Source organism: Jaculus jaculus, chromosome 9 (assembly GCF_020740685.1).
Source record: "Jaculus jaculus isolate mJacJac1 chromosome 9, mJacJac1.mat.Y.cur, whole genome shotgun sequence".
NCBI lineage: Eukaryota > Metazoa > Chordata > Mammalia > Rodentia > Dipodidae > Jaculus > Jaculus jaculus.
Genome location: NC_059110.1, coordinates 12,468,044 through 12,481,791, shown reverse-complemented (window position 1 = coordinate 12,481,791; position 13,748 = coordinate 12,468,044). Strand labels below are relative to the sequence as shown.

At 41.6% G+C, this 13,748-nt stretch overlaps 1 protein-coding gene across 3 annotated transcripts in view; it reads right to left on the bottom strand.

Moving 5' to 3' along the window:
* Positions 1–13,341, bottom strand: part of Ipcef1 (interaction protein for cytohesin exchange factors 1) — a 178,637-nt gene extending 165,296 nt beyond the window's left edge. For 2 of the 3 annotated variants that reach the window (XM_045158519.1, XM_045158520.1), the window contains exon 1: positions 13,245–13,316. The gene's annotated coding sequence lies outside the window, so the exon portion shown is untranslated. Of the gene's footprint in view, positions 1–13,244 lie in introns of all 3 variants that reach the window. The other variant, XM_045158521.1, reaches the window with a different exon arrangement.
* Between the last annotated feature and the right edge of the window lie 407 nt (positions 13,342–13,748).

The window sequence follows — 13,748 nt, the reverse complement described above, 5'->3', positions numbered from 1 at the left end:
TTTTCTCCTTCAACAGACAGAAAATTTGGGCAGAGATATTATTTGAACCCTCTAAAAAATTGCATCCCTTCATTTTCTCCTACTTGCTTTTACCTTCCTGCTAAAAAAAAAAATACCCTTTGAATATATATATGCAAATATGGGGGGTTTTTTTGTTTTTGTTTTTGTTTTTGTTTTTTTGGTTTTGCGAGGTAGAATCTCACTCTAGCTTGCTCAGGCTGTCCTGGAATTAACTATGGAGTCTCAGGGTAGCCTCAAACTCACGGTGATCCTCCTACTTCTGCCCCCCAAATGCTGAGATTAAAGGCATGTGCCACCACGCCCAGCCCCTTACAATATTTTTATGAACAGGTAGGAAACTATAATTCAAAATTAATTTAAAATTATAATTAATTAATTAATTATAACATATAGACTATCCTTAAATTCTAGCTTAAAGAATAAAAGCAAAAGGCAAATTGTGAAACAACTGATATTGCTGGGAAGTTAGTAAGTTTATATGTAGTAATGGCAATGTGGTCATGCTTCCTTTTATTGCTGTGTTAGTTACACAGTTACGTTGTGACATTCCTATACACGGATACGGTGCACGTTCACCACGTTCTTTCCCTGGATTGTTTCCTATCCCCCTCCTCCTTTTCCCTGGTCACACCCCTGGCAGCACCCCTTTCATTTTCGTATCCTACTCTGATTCTGCATTGGAAAGAAAGTATGGTACACTTGTCTTTGTGAGTCTTGATTATTTCCCTTAAAAATGATCTCCAACTCCACTCACTTTTCTACAAAGGATGTCATTTCATTCTTATTTGAAGCTGAATACAAGTCAATTATATATATCACATTTTTTTTCACCCATTCACTCACTGATGGGCACCTGGCCTGACCCTGTAGTGTGGCTGTTGGGAATAGTGCAAGGATAAACGTGGAGGTGCAGATGCCTCTGCAGCCAATCAGCTTCCGTTCATTTGGATATACACCAAGAAGTGGGGTAGCTCGATCAGATGGTAGTTCTATTTTTAATTTTTTGAGAAACTTCCAGACTGAATTCCACAGTGGATGAACCAAAGTACATTCCCACCAGCAGCGCATAAGAACTACACTTGTTAAAAAGAAGATATTAGCATGAAATCAGAAGAGAGACTATTTGTAGTGCAGGATGGGGCTGAGGAAAAGTGGAAGGAGGGGAGAAGGATGTATAGTAGTGGAGGGATGTAGTAGTGGGAGAGTAGATACCAGCGAAGTTCAAAGATGTATGCATGAAAATATCATCCTGAGGGCTGGAGAGATGGCTTAGAGGTTAAGGCACTTGCCAGCAAAGCCAAAGGACCCCAGTTCAATTCCCCAGGATCCACATAAGCCAGATGCACAATACGGTGCATGCAACAGGAGTTTGTTTGCAGTGGCTGGAGGCCCTGGAGCACCCATTCTCTCTCTCTCTCTTCCTTTCTCTCTCTCTTCCTCTCTATGAAACCTATTATTATTTTAAGATAATTTAAATTTTTAATTTAAAATTAGGGCTGGGGAGATGGTTCAGTGGCTGAAAGTATTCACTTGCAAAGCCTAAATTTGATTTCCCAGTACCCACATAAAGACATAAAGTTTAATTTTTTTAAATTTTTTAATTTTTTTTCCAGTTAGGGTCTTACTCTGGGCCAGACTGACCTGGAATTCACTATGTGGTCTCAGGATGGCCTCGAATTCACAGCAATCCTCCTACCTCTGCCTCCCAAGAGCTGGGATTAAAAGTGTGCGCCACCACGCCCAGCTCAAAAATTTTACTTTTAAAAAAATGTGAAGATACTAGCTGATGTTGCCAGCTTTGCCTCCTTACATTGCTTCAGATTCTGGCCAAAGTTTCAACTCCAGTCGTGGCTGTCCACTCTGTCACCATCCCCGCAGACCTCCCTCGGCCCTCCCTAGGATCACGAGTGAATGCACATTCGTTTCCTCTGCCCTTGGAAGTACGCATCACTGGGGCATGTGATCTCTGCTGCCTCCACGGAGTCCCAACACGATGAGCTAACATTGATGGGAAGATCCTCTTTGATATTCCTTCTACACATTTCCTTCCCAGTCCTCCCTCCTTTTCCCACTTCCGAATGGGCATTTATTTCCAAATAAATGATTTACACGTAAATCTTTAGCTCCACACTTGCTATTAAGGGCATCCAACATAATACAGAAACACAATGGAATGCATAAAAAATGAAGTGGTATGAAGGCTGTGCCTTCTTCAAGCTAGTGGACAGGGGAGTGGTCAAGAAAAGATGATAGTAACAATTCTGAAACTAGGTGATGGGTACAACTGGACTCTTTTATTATCCTATTTTTAAAGTTTGTATGTCTTCATAATTCCCTGTTTAATATTAAGTAAATGCTTAAGCACATCAAAATGTAAAATACAGAACAAATGGCATTTCAAATGAGTAGTGGAACATGGCTTATTCATGTGACTAGCCAGCCATCTCAAAAACATATAATAAAGATGCCTTTCATCAAAATAAGTTGTAAGTGAATTAGATATTTAAATATATGAAAAGATTAAAAATAACGTCTGAGAGTTTTGTTCCTTTTGTACATGTGAAGGCTTCTCTGAACAATAATAAACAAGACCCAAATTCCAGATAGATTAGTGAATTTGAATGGGCTGTATCTAATTTCACCATACGAAGGAAAAATACTACTCTACAAAGTCAAGACAAATGATGATCACATGATAATGAGCTCATTTCCTTAACATATAAAGACCTCTTAGAGATCAGTTATAAAAGGCCATGAAACCAGCAGAAAAATTGACAACATACTTCAACAGCCAGTCATAGAAAAGAAACACAATGACCAGTAAACATGAGAGCAGAGTCAGCCTTGACCACAAAGAAATAAATAGCGAAATATCAGTGAGATGTCATTTTTTTCATTTACTGGAAGGCAAGTCTCAAGATACATTTACAAAATAGCTATTAAGTAGAATAATGAAGAGGCCAAACACTTGTTAAAGCATACGCTTCCTGGTGTAAAGAAAAAAAGACTATAGGTGAATATACCCATTTCTTCATACATATATTCATTTCTTCCTGTTGTTCTATTTTGTTTTGTTTGTTTCTTTGGTTTTTTTGAGGTAGGGTCTCACTCTAGCCCAGGCTGACCTGGAATTCACTATGTAGTCTCAGGCTGGCCTCGAATTCACAGCAACCCTCCTACCTCTGCCTCCCAAATGCTGGGATTAAAGGCGTACACCACCATGCCTGGATATATATTTACTTCTATACAGTCATCCCTTGATATCCATGGGGTTTGTTTGGTTCCAGAATCCCTAAATACCAAAATCCACAGATGTCAAAGGCCCTTAAACCAAATGACACAGTATCTGTATATAATTTACATACACGCATATAGCTTAAATTATCTCTAGATTAATTATAATGCTTTATATGATGCCAGTACAATGTAAATAAATGTTATGCTATATTGCTCAGTAAATAATGGTAAATAGAAAAAAGTAAGTGTTATCTCAGTTTTCCGGGTGCTAACTTATTCTCCGTTGGAGAATCTGCTTCTCTTTTCCAGATAGATGCAGATTCTAAGAAGAGAGCTGCCCCAACACACCTCAAAAGGGGCCCAACTGAAACTAAGGACAACTGGTGAAATAAGCAAGGGTGATGTTTTCCTGTGAACTGGATACCAGCACAAAGGGGAAGGAGATCAACGCAGAGAAAAATCAACTCCTACCAAATCAGAGAGCCGGAGCCTCAGATGCCCCAACACCTCAGCACTGAAGCAGACCAAAAATGAACCCAACATGGCTCAGGGAAATCTTGCGGAAGAGGGGGCGGAAAGAATGTCAGAGTTACATGTTGGGTCATGATTTGCAGAGACATTTATCATACTAATAACTGGGGGCTAACTCCACAATGCACGACCCATTTTCATTAACAAGGAGGGTGTAATGGGAGGGGGTAGATCACAGATGAGCCTAAATAATGGTACCAAACTGCCTGTATTCACTGAAATGAAAACTAATAAATTAAATTAAAAAAAAAACAAAAAAAAATAATGGTAAATAGAAATCTACATATATTCAGTACAGATACATTTTTCTAAAACTATTTTTTATCCAAGGTTAGTTGAATCCCTGGATGTAAAACTGTAGATCTAGAAAGTCAATTATGTACATGAGTGTATAAATATCTGCAAATAAACCAAATATATATGTTAATGAACATCCACATACACATATGTTGAAGGCCAACAATATACATGCATGTTTATCTACATATATGTATATATAACTACCCACATATACATATATGGAGAGCCAACTGTATATATAAATGTATAAATATCTACATATAAACACATATGTATATGTGAGTATACACATTCCCTGGCATACTTATAGGTTTAAATATGCATAAAACATTATAGAATATTGTATAAATGACTTGCAGTTCTTGTTCCTGTGGAGCACTGAGTGTGAGGGAAGTCTAGAAATCTTTAGAAAGAGTAAGTGTGACTTTTCATTGTGTGTGTTCTTTTATAATATGGGAATTTTTATTTTCTATTATTTATTATGCTTTTTTTCTTTTATATAACTGTATACATTTTACATAGGTTATAGTCTTGTATCTCTTCATCCCCAGTGTCCAATTCCCTGAGGGCCCTCCTCAGTATGGTCCTTGGTGTTCACCATGGGGTAATTAGGATTCTGTCAGTCTCGGGTTGGGGGGAACTGTGCCTCAGGATATTTCCACTTATAATGTGAGAAATTTTAAAATCTTTATTTCTTTTCCAGCTAAAAGTAAATGCTCGATAGGCTGAATTGCTTTCTTCATCAAACATTCTATTGAACATCTACTTCTGCCAATCACAACTTAAGTGTTGGGAATATAGGCCAGGTAGCCATTGGAAATCTCCATCCTCACAGATCCGCCGCGCATCGGGGAGGAAAAGGGCACACATTTCTAACGGCTTTCGCTCAGCCTAGTTAAATTTGGATCACAAGTCTAACTCATGTTTATTCTGGCTGTGCCTTTTTATGTAAGTGAATATACTTGGTTTTAAATATAACAGTAATTCTAGAAATACATTCTTTGTACTTGACATAATAATTGTCTTCATCACTGGGACAGACCTTGAGAGTCTGAAAAGAGACCCATTGTTCTCTCCCCTCTGTGGATGCTCCACATTGTGTTATGCCACAGGATCTGTCTAATCTCTCTGCCTTTGCTGACAGTTTATCCATCGAGAGTTAAGAAGTCTCTCTTACTCCCATTCCAACTAACTCACTCCCTTCCTAGCCTAATTCTTAGGGTCCAGGTCTGTAATGGTTACTTTTCTTGTTTCTGTGATGAAATCACTGGCAAGAAGCAACTTAAAGGAAGAAGGGCTGAGTTTGGCTCGCAGTTTGAAGGCACATGGTCTATCATGGAGGGAGGGGAAGGCATGGTGACATGAGCATTGAAGTGGCCACTCACACTGCGTCCACGGCCAAGGAACAGACAGAGATTGGTGCTGGTGGTCAGCTCGCTTGCTCCTTTTCATTCAGCACATGAGAAGGTGCCACCTCCATTCGGGATAGCTCTTCCCTTCTCAGTTAAACCTTTACAGAAACACCCTCATAGATATTCCCAAAGCTCTATCTCCTAGGTGATTCTAAATCCTGTCAAGCGCTGGAGAGATGGCTTTGCAACTAAGGCACTTGCCTGTGAAGCCTCAGGACCCATGTTCAACTCTTCAAATCCCACAATAGCCAGACCCACAAAGGTAACGCAAAGCACAAGGTCTCACATGCCCACTAGGTGGCTCAAGTGTGTCTGGAATTCAATTGCAGTGGTGTGCCAATTTTCATCTCTTTCATAAATAAATAAATAAATAAATCCTGTCAAGCTGATGGTGAGGAACAATCACCATAAGGCCTAAGGGTCTGAAGGTTCATGACTGTGCCAAAGGCTCTAACTGCTATTGCTGTTCTATGTTCTCACTTTCAACGCATCGTTAAACATTTTCTTCTTTTTTTTTTTTTTAATTTTTCTAGGTGGGGTCTCACTGTAGACCAGGCTGACCAGGAATTTACTATGTAGTCTCAGGGTGGCCTCAAACTCATAGCAATCCTCTTACCTCTGCCTAACAGAATATGACATTGCAACCATTAAAATCGTTTCACTTAGTTAAAAAAAAAAATATATATATATATATATATATATATATATATATATGTTCTGATTGAAGGATGGAAAAGCTGAGAACATTTCTGAAGTATGGTTGATGGTGAATAGTGTTGCCCAGTGCTATTAAAAAGGAAACCACGGGCTGAGGGGTTGATTCAGCAGTTAAAGTACTTGTTTGCAAAACCTGCTGGCCTAGGCCCAGTTCCCTAGTACCTATTTAAAGCCAGATATACAAACTGGAACACACCTCTGGAGTTCATGTGCAGTGGCAGGAGGCCCTGGTGCATCCATCTTTCTCTCTCCCTCACTCACTCGCTTGCTCTCTCTCTCTCCTTCTATCCATCTCCCTCCAGCTATCCCTCCTTGCAAATTAATAAATACATAAATAAAATATTTATTTTACAAAGGGAAGTCCTAGGCTGGAGATATGGCTTAGTGGTAAAGGTGCTTGCCTGCAAAGCCAAAGAACCCAGGTTTGATTCCCCAGGACCCACATAAGCCAGATGCACAAGGGGGTACATGCATCTGGAGTTCGTTTGCAGTGGCTGGAGGCCCTGGTGTGCCCATTCTCTCTCCCTCTCTCTCTCTCTCTCTCTCTCTCTCTCACACACACACACACACACACACACAAAATAAAATAAGATAAAATAAAATAAATTTTAAAGGGGGAATTCCTGGGTCAATCAATTGCAAAATCTGCTGAATAAACTTCTCCAAAAGTAAGGAGAGGTTTTTCCAGCAGATTTTGTAATTTTGCACTTTTCTTTCTACACGTCAGATATTAATATTAATGTTAACATTAGTAGCCTAAGAATCATCTTGTCTCCCCCCCTCCTTCCCTTCCTCCTCCTCTTCTCTGCCAGTTAATCCTATGACTTCACTTAGGACTCTTTCACCTTAGGACGGTCATCTTGAAACTAGATGAGCTGGAGCTGTAGAGTTGGCTCATAGGTCAAGGCTCTTGCCTACAAAACCTAATGACCCTTGTTTGATTCCCCAGTGTCCACATAAAGCCAGATGCACAAAGTAGCGTGTGCATCTGGAGTCTGTTTGCAGCCACTAGAGAGCCTGGCGTGCTCATTCTCCCTCTCTCTCCTCTCCCTCCTCTCCCTCTCCCTCTCCCTCTCCCTCTCCCTCTCTCTCTCTCCCTCTCCTTCTCCCTCTCTCTCTCTCTCTCTCTGTCTCTTGTGCATGTGTGTATGTGTGTGTGTGTCTCTCTCTCACCCCTTGACAAATATTATTTTTTCTAAAACTTGGAAGAGCTGGACCAGACAGTGCCTTTAGTTCCCATCCTCCTTTATCACTCAGAAACCTAGGCCATCCAAGCATCCATTGCTCGAAGAGTAAAGCAAAACACTTAAAAGCTTTTCTAAGAAAACCAAGCATAGGGCTGGAGGGATTGCTTAGCAGTTAAGGCATTTGTCTGCAAAGCCAAAGGACCCAGGTTCGATTCCCCAGGACCCACGTTAGCCAGATGCACAAGGGGGCGCACGCGTCTGGAGTTAGTTTGCAGAGGCTGGAAGCCCTGGCGCGCCCATTCTCTCTCTCTCTCTCTTTCTCTCTCTCTCTCTCTCTCTCTCTCTCTCTCTCTCTCTCTCTCTCTCTCTCCCTTTTTCTCCTCCCTCCTTTTCTCAGTCAAATAAATAAATAAAAATAAAATATTTATTTAAAATAAAAAGAAGAAAACCAAGCATAGATCTCAAACAAGGACAACACAAAATAACCCTAGACACCAGAGTGTACAAAAAGTACTCATGTATTCCAATTTTGGAGAGAAGTCGAAAGATTCTCTCAATAATTAACTGAGAACAGTATTTTCAGGAAACTTTCCACAAAGCATTTTCTTCAACCTAACTTCCTAAGTGAGTCATGCAAGTGAAAAAAGAAAAGAAAGGAAAAGGAAAAAAATGGACTACATTCTGACAGATTCCAGATTCAACTGATAGCCAAACAGATGGCACCAGCTTGGTGTTGGGAGTTCAGATACCTCCAGAGTGAGGAGCCAAAGGAAGAAAAGAACAGATCGCTGCCCAGGAGCAAAGGAAATTGTGATCTGATCTCAAATTCACACATTCTTGGCTTTAACTCTTTGTTTTCCTTCAGCAAGCGCCAAAGGCCTTCCTGGGCAACATGGAGACCCTGCTGTGAAAACTTCCTGTTAGGGCTAGAGAGATGGCTTCGCAGTTAAGCTTGCCTGTGAAGCCTAAGGGCTCTGGTTTGAGGCTCGATTCCCCAGGACCCATGTTAGCCAGATGCACAAGGGGGTGCATGCGTCTGTAGCTCATTTGCAGTGGCTGGCGTGCCCATTCTCTCTTTCTCTCTGCTTCTTTCTCCCCCTGTCTGTCACTCTCAAATAAATAAGAAAAAATAAACAAAATTAAAAAAAAAGAAAAAGAAAAGTTCCTGTCAGCTCACAGGTAACCTTCAACTTTCTTCTACACGTCATCATAAAACATACCTCCGTCCCAGCGCTCTCACGCTCAGGCCTCTGGCAGGAAGAAAGTTAAAAGTTCAGGTCTGTGTAGGGTTAGACAACTGAAATTCAGTATCTCCCTCCAGATTACTTCCTCGTGAGGATAATCCTTTCCGACTGAGCCAGGCAGTAGCCAACAAAAGCCAGTGTAAAATCCAGTTAAAATAAAAACAAACCAATGACACAAAAGAGATCCAGACCCTGCGAGTGCCTGGGAAAGTGTCTTTGGACCACACCAGCAGGAATTCTGACATTATAGCCTGTCTTTCAATTATCACTTTGCCAATGAACGTTTTAGCATATGCAACAAGAAAGTTAACCCCAAAACTGTCTGTCTGTTAACTTATACTTTGAGTGTTCAGCAGAGGAGCCAGGCCTACCAAATTTCTGGTTCTTGGGCTGGAGGGATAGCTTAGCGGTTAAGCACTTGCCTGTGAAGCCTAAGGACCCTGGTTCGAGGCTCGATTCCCCAGGACCCACGTTAGCCAGATGCACAAGGGGATGCACACATCTGGAGTTCGTGTGCAGAGGCTGGAGACCCTGGCATGCCTGTTCTCTCCCTCTTTCTCTCTGCCTCTTTCTCTCGCTGTCTGTCGCTCTCAAATAAATAAATAAAAATACCAAAAAAAAAAATTTCTGGTTCTCTCTTGATTTTATCCTGATACCTTATTTCTAATCCTTCCAGAGATTTCTGCCCAACCCCCACCACCACCACCAAATCCTATTTATTTCTAAAGGTGACAAAGTATTTTCTACAACCTACTGGCTAAAAGAAAAAGAAAATATCTCCATATTTAAAAGCTGCAATTTCTACTGAGAAAACTCTGGCACAGTTTACAATAAAAACACCCAGAAAAGAAGCAAGTGAAATATTAGGAACTATGGCATTTTCATTTTTCTCTCCTTGAGCAGCATCAGACCTATTGATAATTTTTTGTGCACGTGAGGAAAACCTCATCTTCTTTTGAAAGCCCATGAACAACAAATACTTACCTAGCCATCTAAGTTTAATATGTCAAGGCATTAATAATGGTCATTGATGTAACTATATTTTAAAAACTTCTTGATTAAAAAGTCCTGAAGAGCTGCTCTCGTTTGACAAGAGAAACAGAAACTGAGAACTCAAGGGTTTTGTTTTGTTTTGTTTTGTTTTGTTTTGTTTTGTTTTGTTTTTTTCCAGAGGTTCTGATTGAATTCCCATATTTTTGTGCTAATGAAAGTGCTGGGCCCATCCCCATCTCACACAGACCTCCCAGTCACTGGTCTGACCACCAGGTGGAGCGCAGACGGAGTGACAAGTCAGCCTGAGAGGTTGTCACTCAGTGACGGAAGTTCTGAAAGCTGTGGAGATGGGGCAAGGGTCTCTGTTGTAAAATCAACACATCTCAGCGTCAGGAAAAGCTTTCAGTAAACATATGTATGCGCCTGGAGAGATGGCTTAGCAGTCAAGGCACTTGCCTGCAAAGCCCAAGGACCCAGGTTCGATTCCCCAGAACCCACATAAGCCAGATGTACACGGTGGCACATGCATCTGGAGTTCATTTGCAGTGACTAGAGGTCCTGCCGTACCCATTCATTCCCCCCCCCTCTCTCTCTCATAAATTAAAAAAAAATAATTTAAAAATTTTTTAAAGATATGTGTGGTCCTGAGCTGATCTCAAGGGCAAAAGGCTTGTTTAGTGGCTGTGAGGTACTTGGTCCTATACCAAAACCTGCGGCTTGCAGGCCTTGGTGGCCGCACAGCAGAGCTGCAGGCAGCAGGGACTAAGGAGCAGAACGGACTTGGTTGTCGGTTCCCTGCCTGGTTCCTTGTCCTCCTATCTTGGGAAATTCCTTAATCTCCAGTGTTTTTAACGGTTCTTCCACAGTATGACCTGAGCACCCATCTTTCCACTCTCTTATCTACCCCTGGGTCCCCAGTCAGTAGGCTTCCCTGCTCTTAGTGCTGACATTATCAGGATTGAAAACGGCTTGAAGAATTAGTACCCAACAGCCTCTGGCTGTTCTTCCCCTCTTTGGAGAATTTGTGGAAAGATGATCAAAGCAAATGAACTTGGAGATCATATAGGTATCATGAGTCTCTCTCCCTTGTTAGGAGGTTCACATTGCTTTATACAGCCTCCCCAGCCGCTGTTGTCCACGTGTCCTTGGGTCAAGGCAACTGTGGTGCCTAACACTTCCTGCCCTAGCCCACCTGGTCATTCAGGTGAGAAATGCTTTCGTCTTTTCCCGTGTCTCAGCTGCAGTCAATGGCCTCTCATGGGTCCTGGCTATAGACAAATCTATCCTGCCTGTGGTCATCTCCTTCTGATGTTGAGAAAGCTTTCTTCAACATGGCCATTTTATACCACACAGTGAGTCTTTCATTTTAGTGTTCCGTGCGCATTTTATGGGAGCTGCTACTTTCAAACATTTATTTTCCATTTTCCTTGATGCTTAATGTAGAAAAGAAAAGTTTTATTTAATATGTTTGCTCACTCTACTTCTAGATGATAAATTATAATGCTGATGATACATGATGTGTTAGGAATATATATTTTTAATATATTAAAGTATGCTTTATCTTTGGTAAATGCACACAAATTTTGCAAAATGAAAGGACGATAAAATTTTTGCACCAAAATGTTAACTGATTATTTCAAGATGAATATATTATAGGAAATATTTATCTCTTCCTTGTATATCTTTATCACTGCAGATAAAATGTATTATATGTTACTAAGGAAAAACAATCATTTAAAACATTTAAGCTGAAAATAGCAAGACATCAAAGTGCTTGCCTAAAATAAAATGTGTATATATATATATATATATATATATATATATATATGTATTGGTTTTTCAAGGTAGGGTCTCACTCTAGGCCAGGCTGACCTGGAATTCACTATGGAGTCTCAGGGTGGCCTCGAAGTCATAGTAATCCTCCTACCTCTGTCTCCCAAGTGCTGGGGTTAAAGGCGTATGTCACCACACCCAGCTCCTAAAAATATTTTTTGTTACCCCCTTTTACCTAGTTTTTTAAAATATGGGGGCTGGAGGGATTGCCTAGCAGGATTGCCTGCAAAGCCAAAGGAACAAGATTTGATTCCCCAGTACCCACATAAGCCAGATGCACAAGGTGGCGCATGTGTCTGGAGTTCATTTGCAGTGGCTGGAGGCCCTGGCATGCTCTCTCTCTCTCTCTCTCTCTCTCTGTCTTTCTCTGTAAAATAAATAAATAATAAAATATTTTTTTAAATAGTGGGCTAGAGAGATTGCTCAGTGGTTAGGGCACTTGCCTGAAAAACCTAACGACCTGGGATTGATTTCCCAGTACCCACATAAAGCCAGATGCCACAGAGTGGCACGGGCCTCTGGAGTTTGTTTGCAGCCACTGGAGGCCCTTGCACACCCATTCTCTCTGCCTGTCTCTCTTCTCACTATCTGTCTCTGCTTGCAAAATAAACAAATAAAAACTTTGAAACATGCCGGTGTCTCCTTTCAAGGACATTTTCTGGTCTAATAATAAATAGAAGGGACAAAAGACTACCAAAGCACACCCTCACAACATGCTGCCTTCTGATCTCTTGATCTCTTCTTTCCTTTTTCAATCTGAACTCATGGAAGCAAGTGCCCATCACCCTCAGCCCAGCCCACTTCAGCTTTGACTGATGTCCCTAGAAACAAAATTTCCTCAAAACTACCTCATTGTGTCTGTTGATTGTTCAGACAAGCCCACACCTAACACCCCTTACACTGTTATTCACCCAAACAAGCTTCCCTGGCCTAAGTGGGGTTTGATTGTACACAGTGTCTGCTCCAGGAATGGGACAGAAGCAGATGGGTATGAAGCCACCTTATCTAAGAAGAAACCACATAGGATCATTACATTATGTTACATTATGTTGCCCCTCACAACACATTACATTATCATTCAAGGCAGGCATATATATATATGACATGAGACTTGAGCCAAACAAACCTAGGTTCAAATTCTTACTCCAGAGTTAAAATACTGGTGTTGAAATCCTCACCATACTTTGTGTGGCAACAGAGACAGGTTCTTAAAGTTTCTAAACCTGTTTCCTTGTCAGCAAGAGGCAGCTAATTAATAGTAATGGAAATCCCTGATTAAGAAATTAGATCATGCATATCATGCATCTTTCCTGAAGATAGTCTGTGGAGATAGTCGGTACAGGTTAACCCTTTCCAATAACCACTGCACTAACAGCATGTCGGCCACACGGCCACCCAGGATCGGGCAGTCTACACAGCCTGCGTTGGAGCTGTCATGAGAAGCTAGGAGACCACTCAGACTACTGTCTGCCTTTGATCTAATGCTTGCCCAGCAAGTTCTACAGCCATCTAGGACAGCTCACACTGCCTATGGACATGTACCCACCAGCCGAGACAAGCATTCCTGAGAAGACCGTGCTGTCACCGAACCTCAGAACCCAGCCCAGTGGAGGCTTTCCCCATGAACAGCATGCAGAGAAGTCTGAAGCCTAGTGAATGTGGCCAAAGCCCACATCTATCCCACCATGACCAGCCAGATCACAAGATGGAAAGTCAAGTCAGTCCCTAGGGAGTCGGTAATCAGAGTCACACATGCTCAATTCACTTACTCAGTTTTGGGGACTTCTTGGTGACTCTCCCTGTGCTGGCTTCTGCACCCAGAATTGTCCGGCACGTCTGGCCTTCCCCACCAGATGACTGAACTGCACAGAACTTTGGAATGTTCATGAGTGTTCACAAAATAAAACTAAATAGCACTCGAGTGCCCAGCTCAAACCTTGCTTGGCAATCTCTCCAAGTCCCCGTAATCTGTGCACAAATGTGGCTCTGGTTGATTAATCAAGTTGAAAATCCAAATGCAAAAACATCTTGGTGGCCATGCTTCAAGTGGAGCCCAGCTCTAGCTGGACAATACTGACCATCCATACCAAGTAGTTCAAGTTCAGAGCCTTCTGGACAGAATGGCTGCCAGGGAATCCAAAGAGCAGGTGCTGCTAATTCAACTGCTGACCAGGAACTTTCAAAGGTGATCTTGCCCATTCCGTGGCAATGAGGCACCTGACCCTTACCTGGAAAGTACCCGGTGCTCAGCTGGCACATGGTAAATGTTAAAT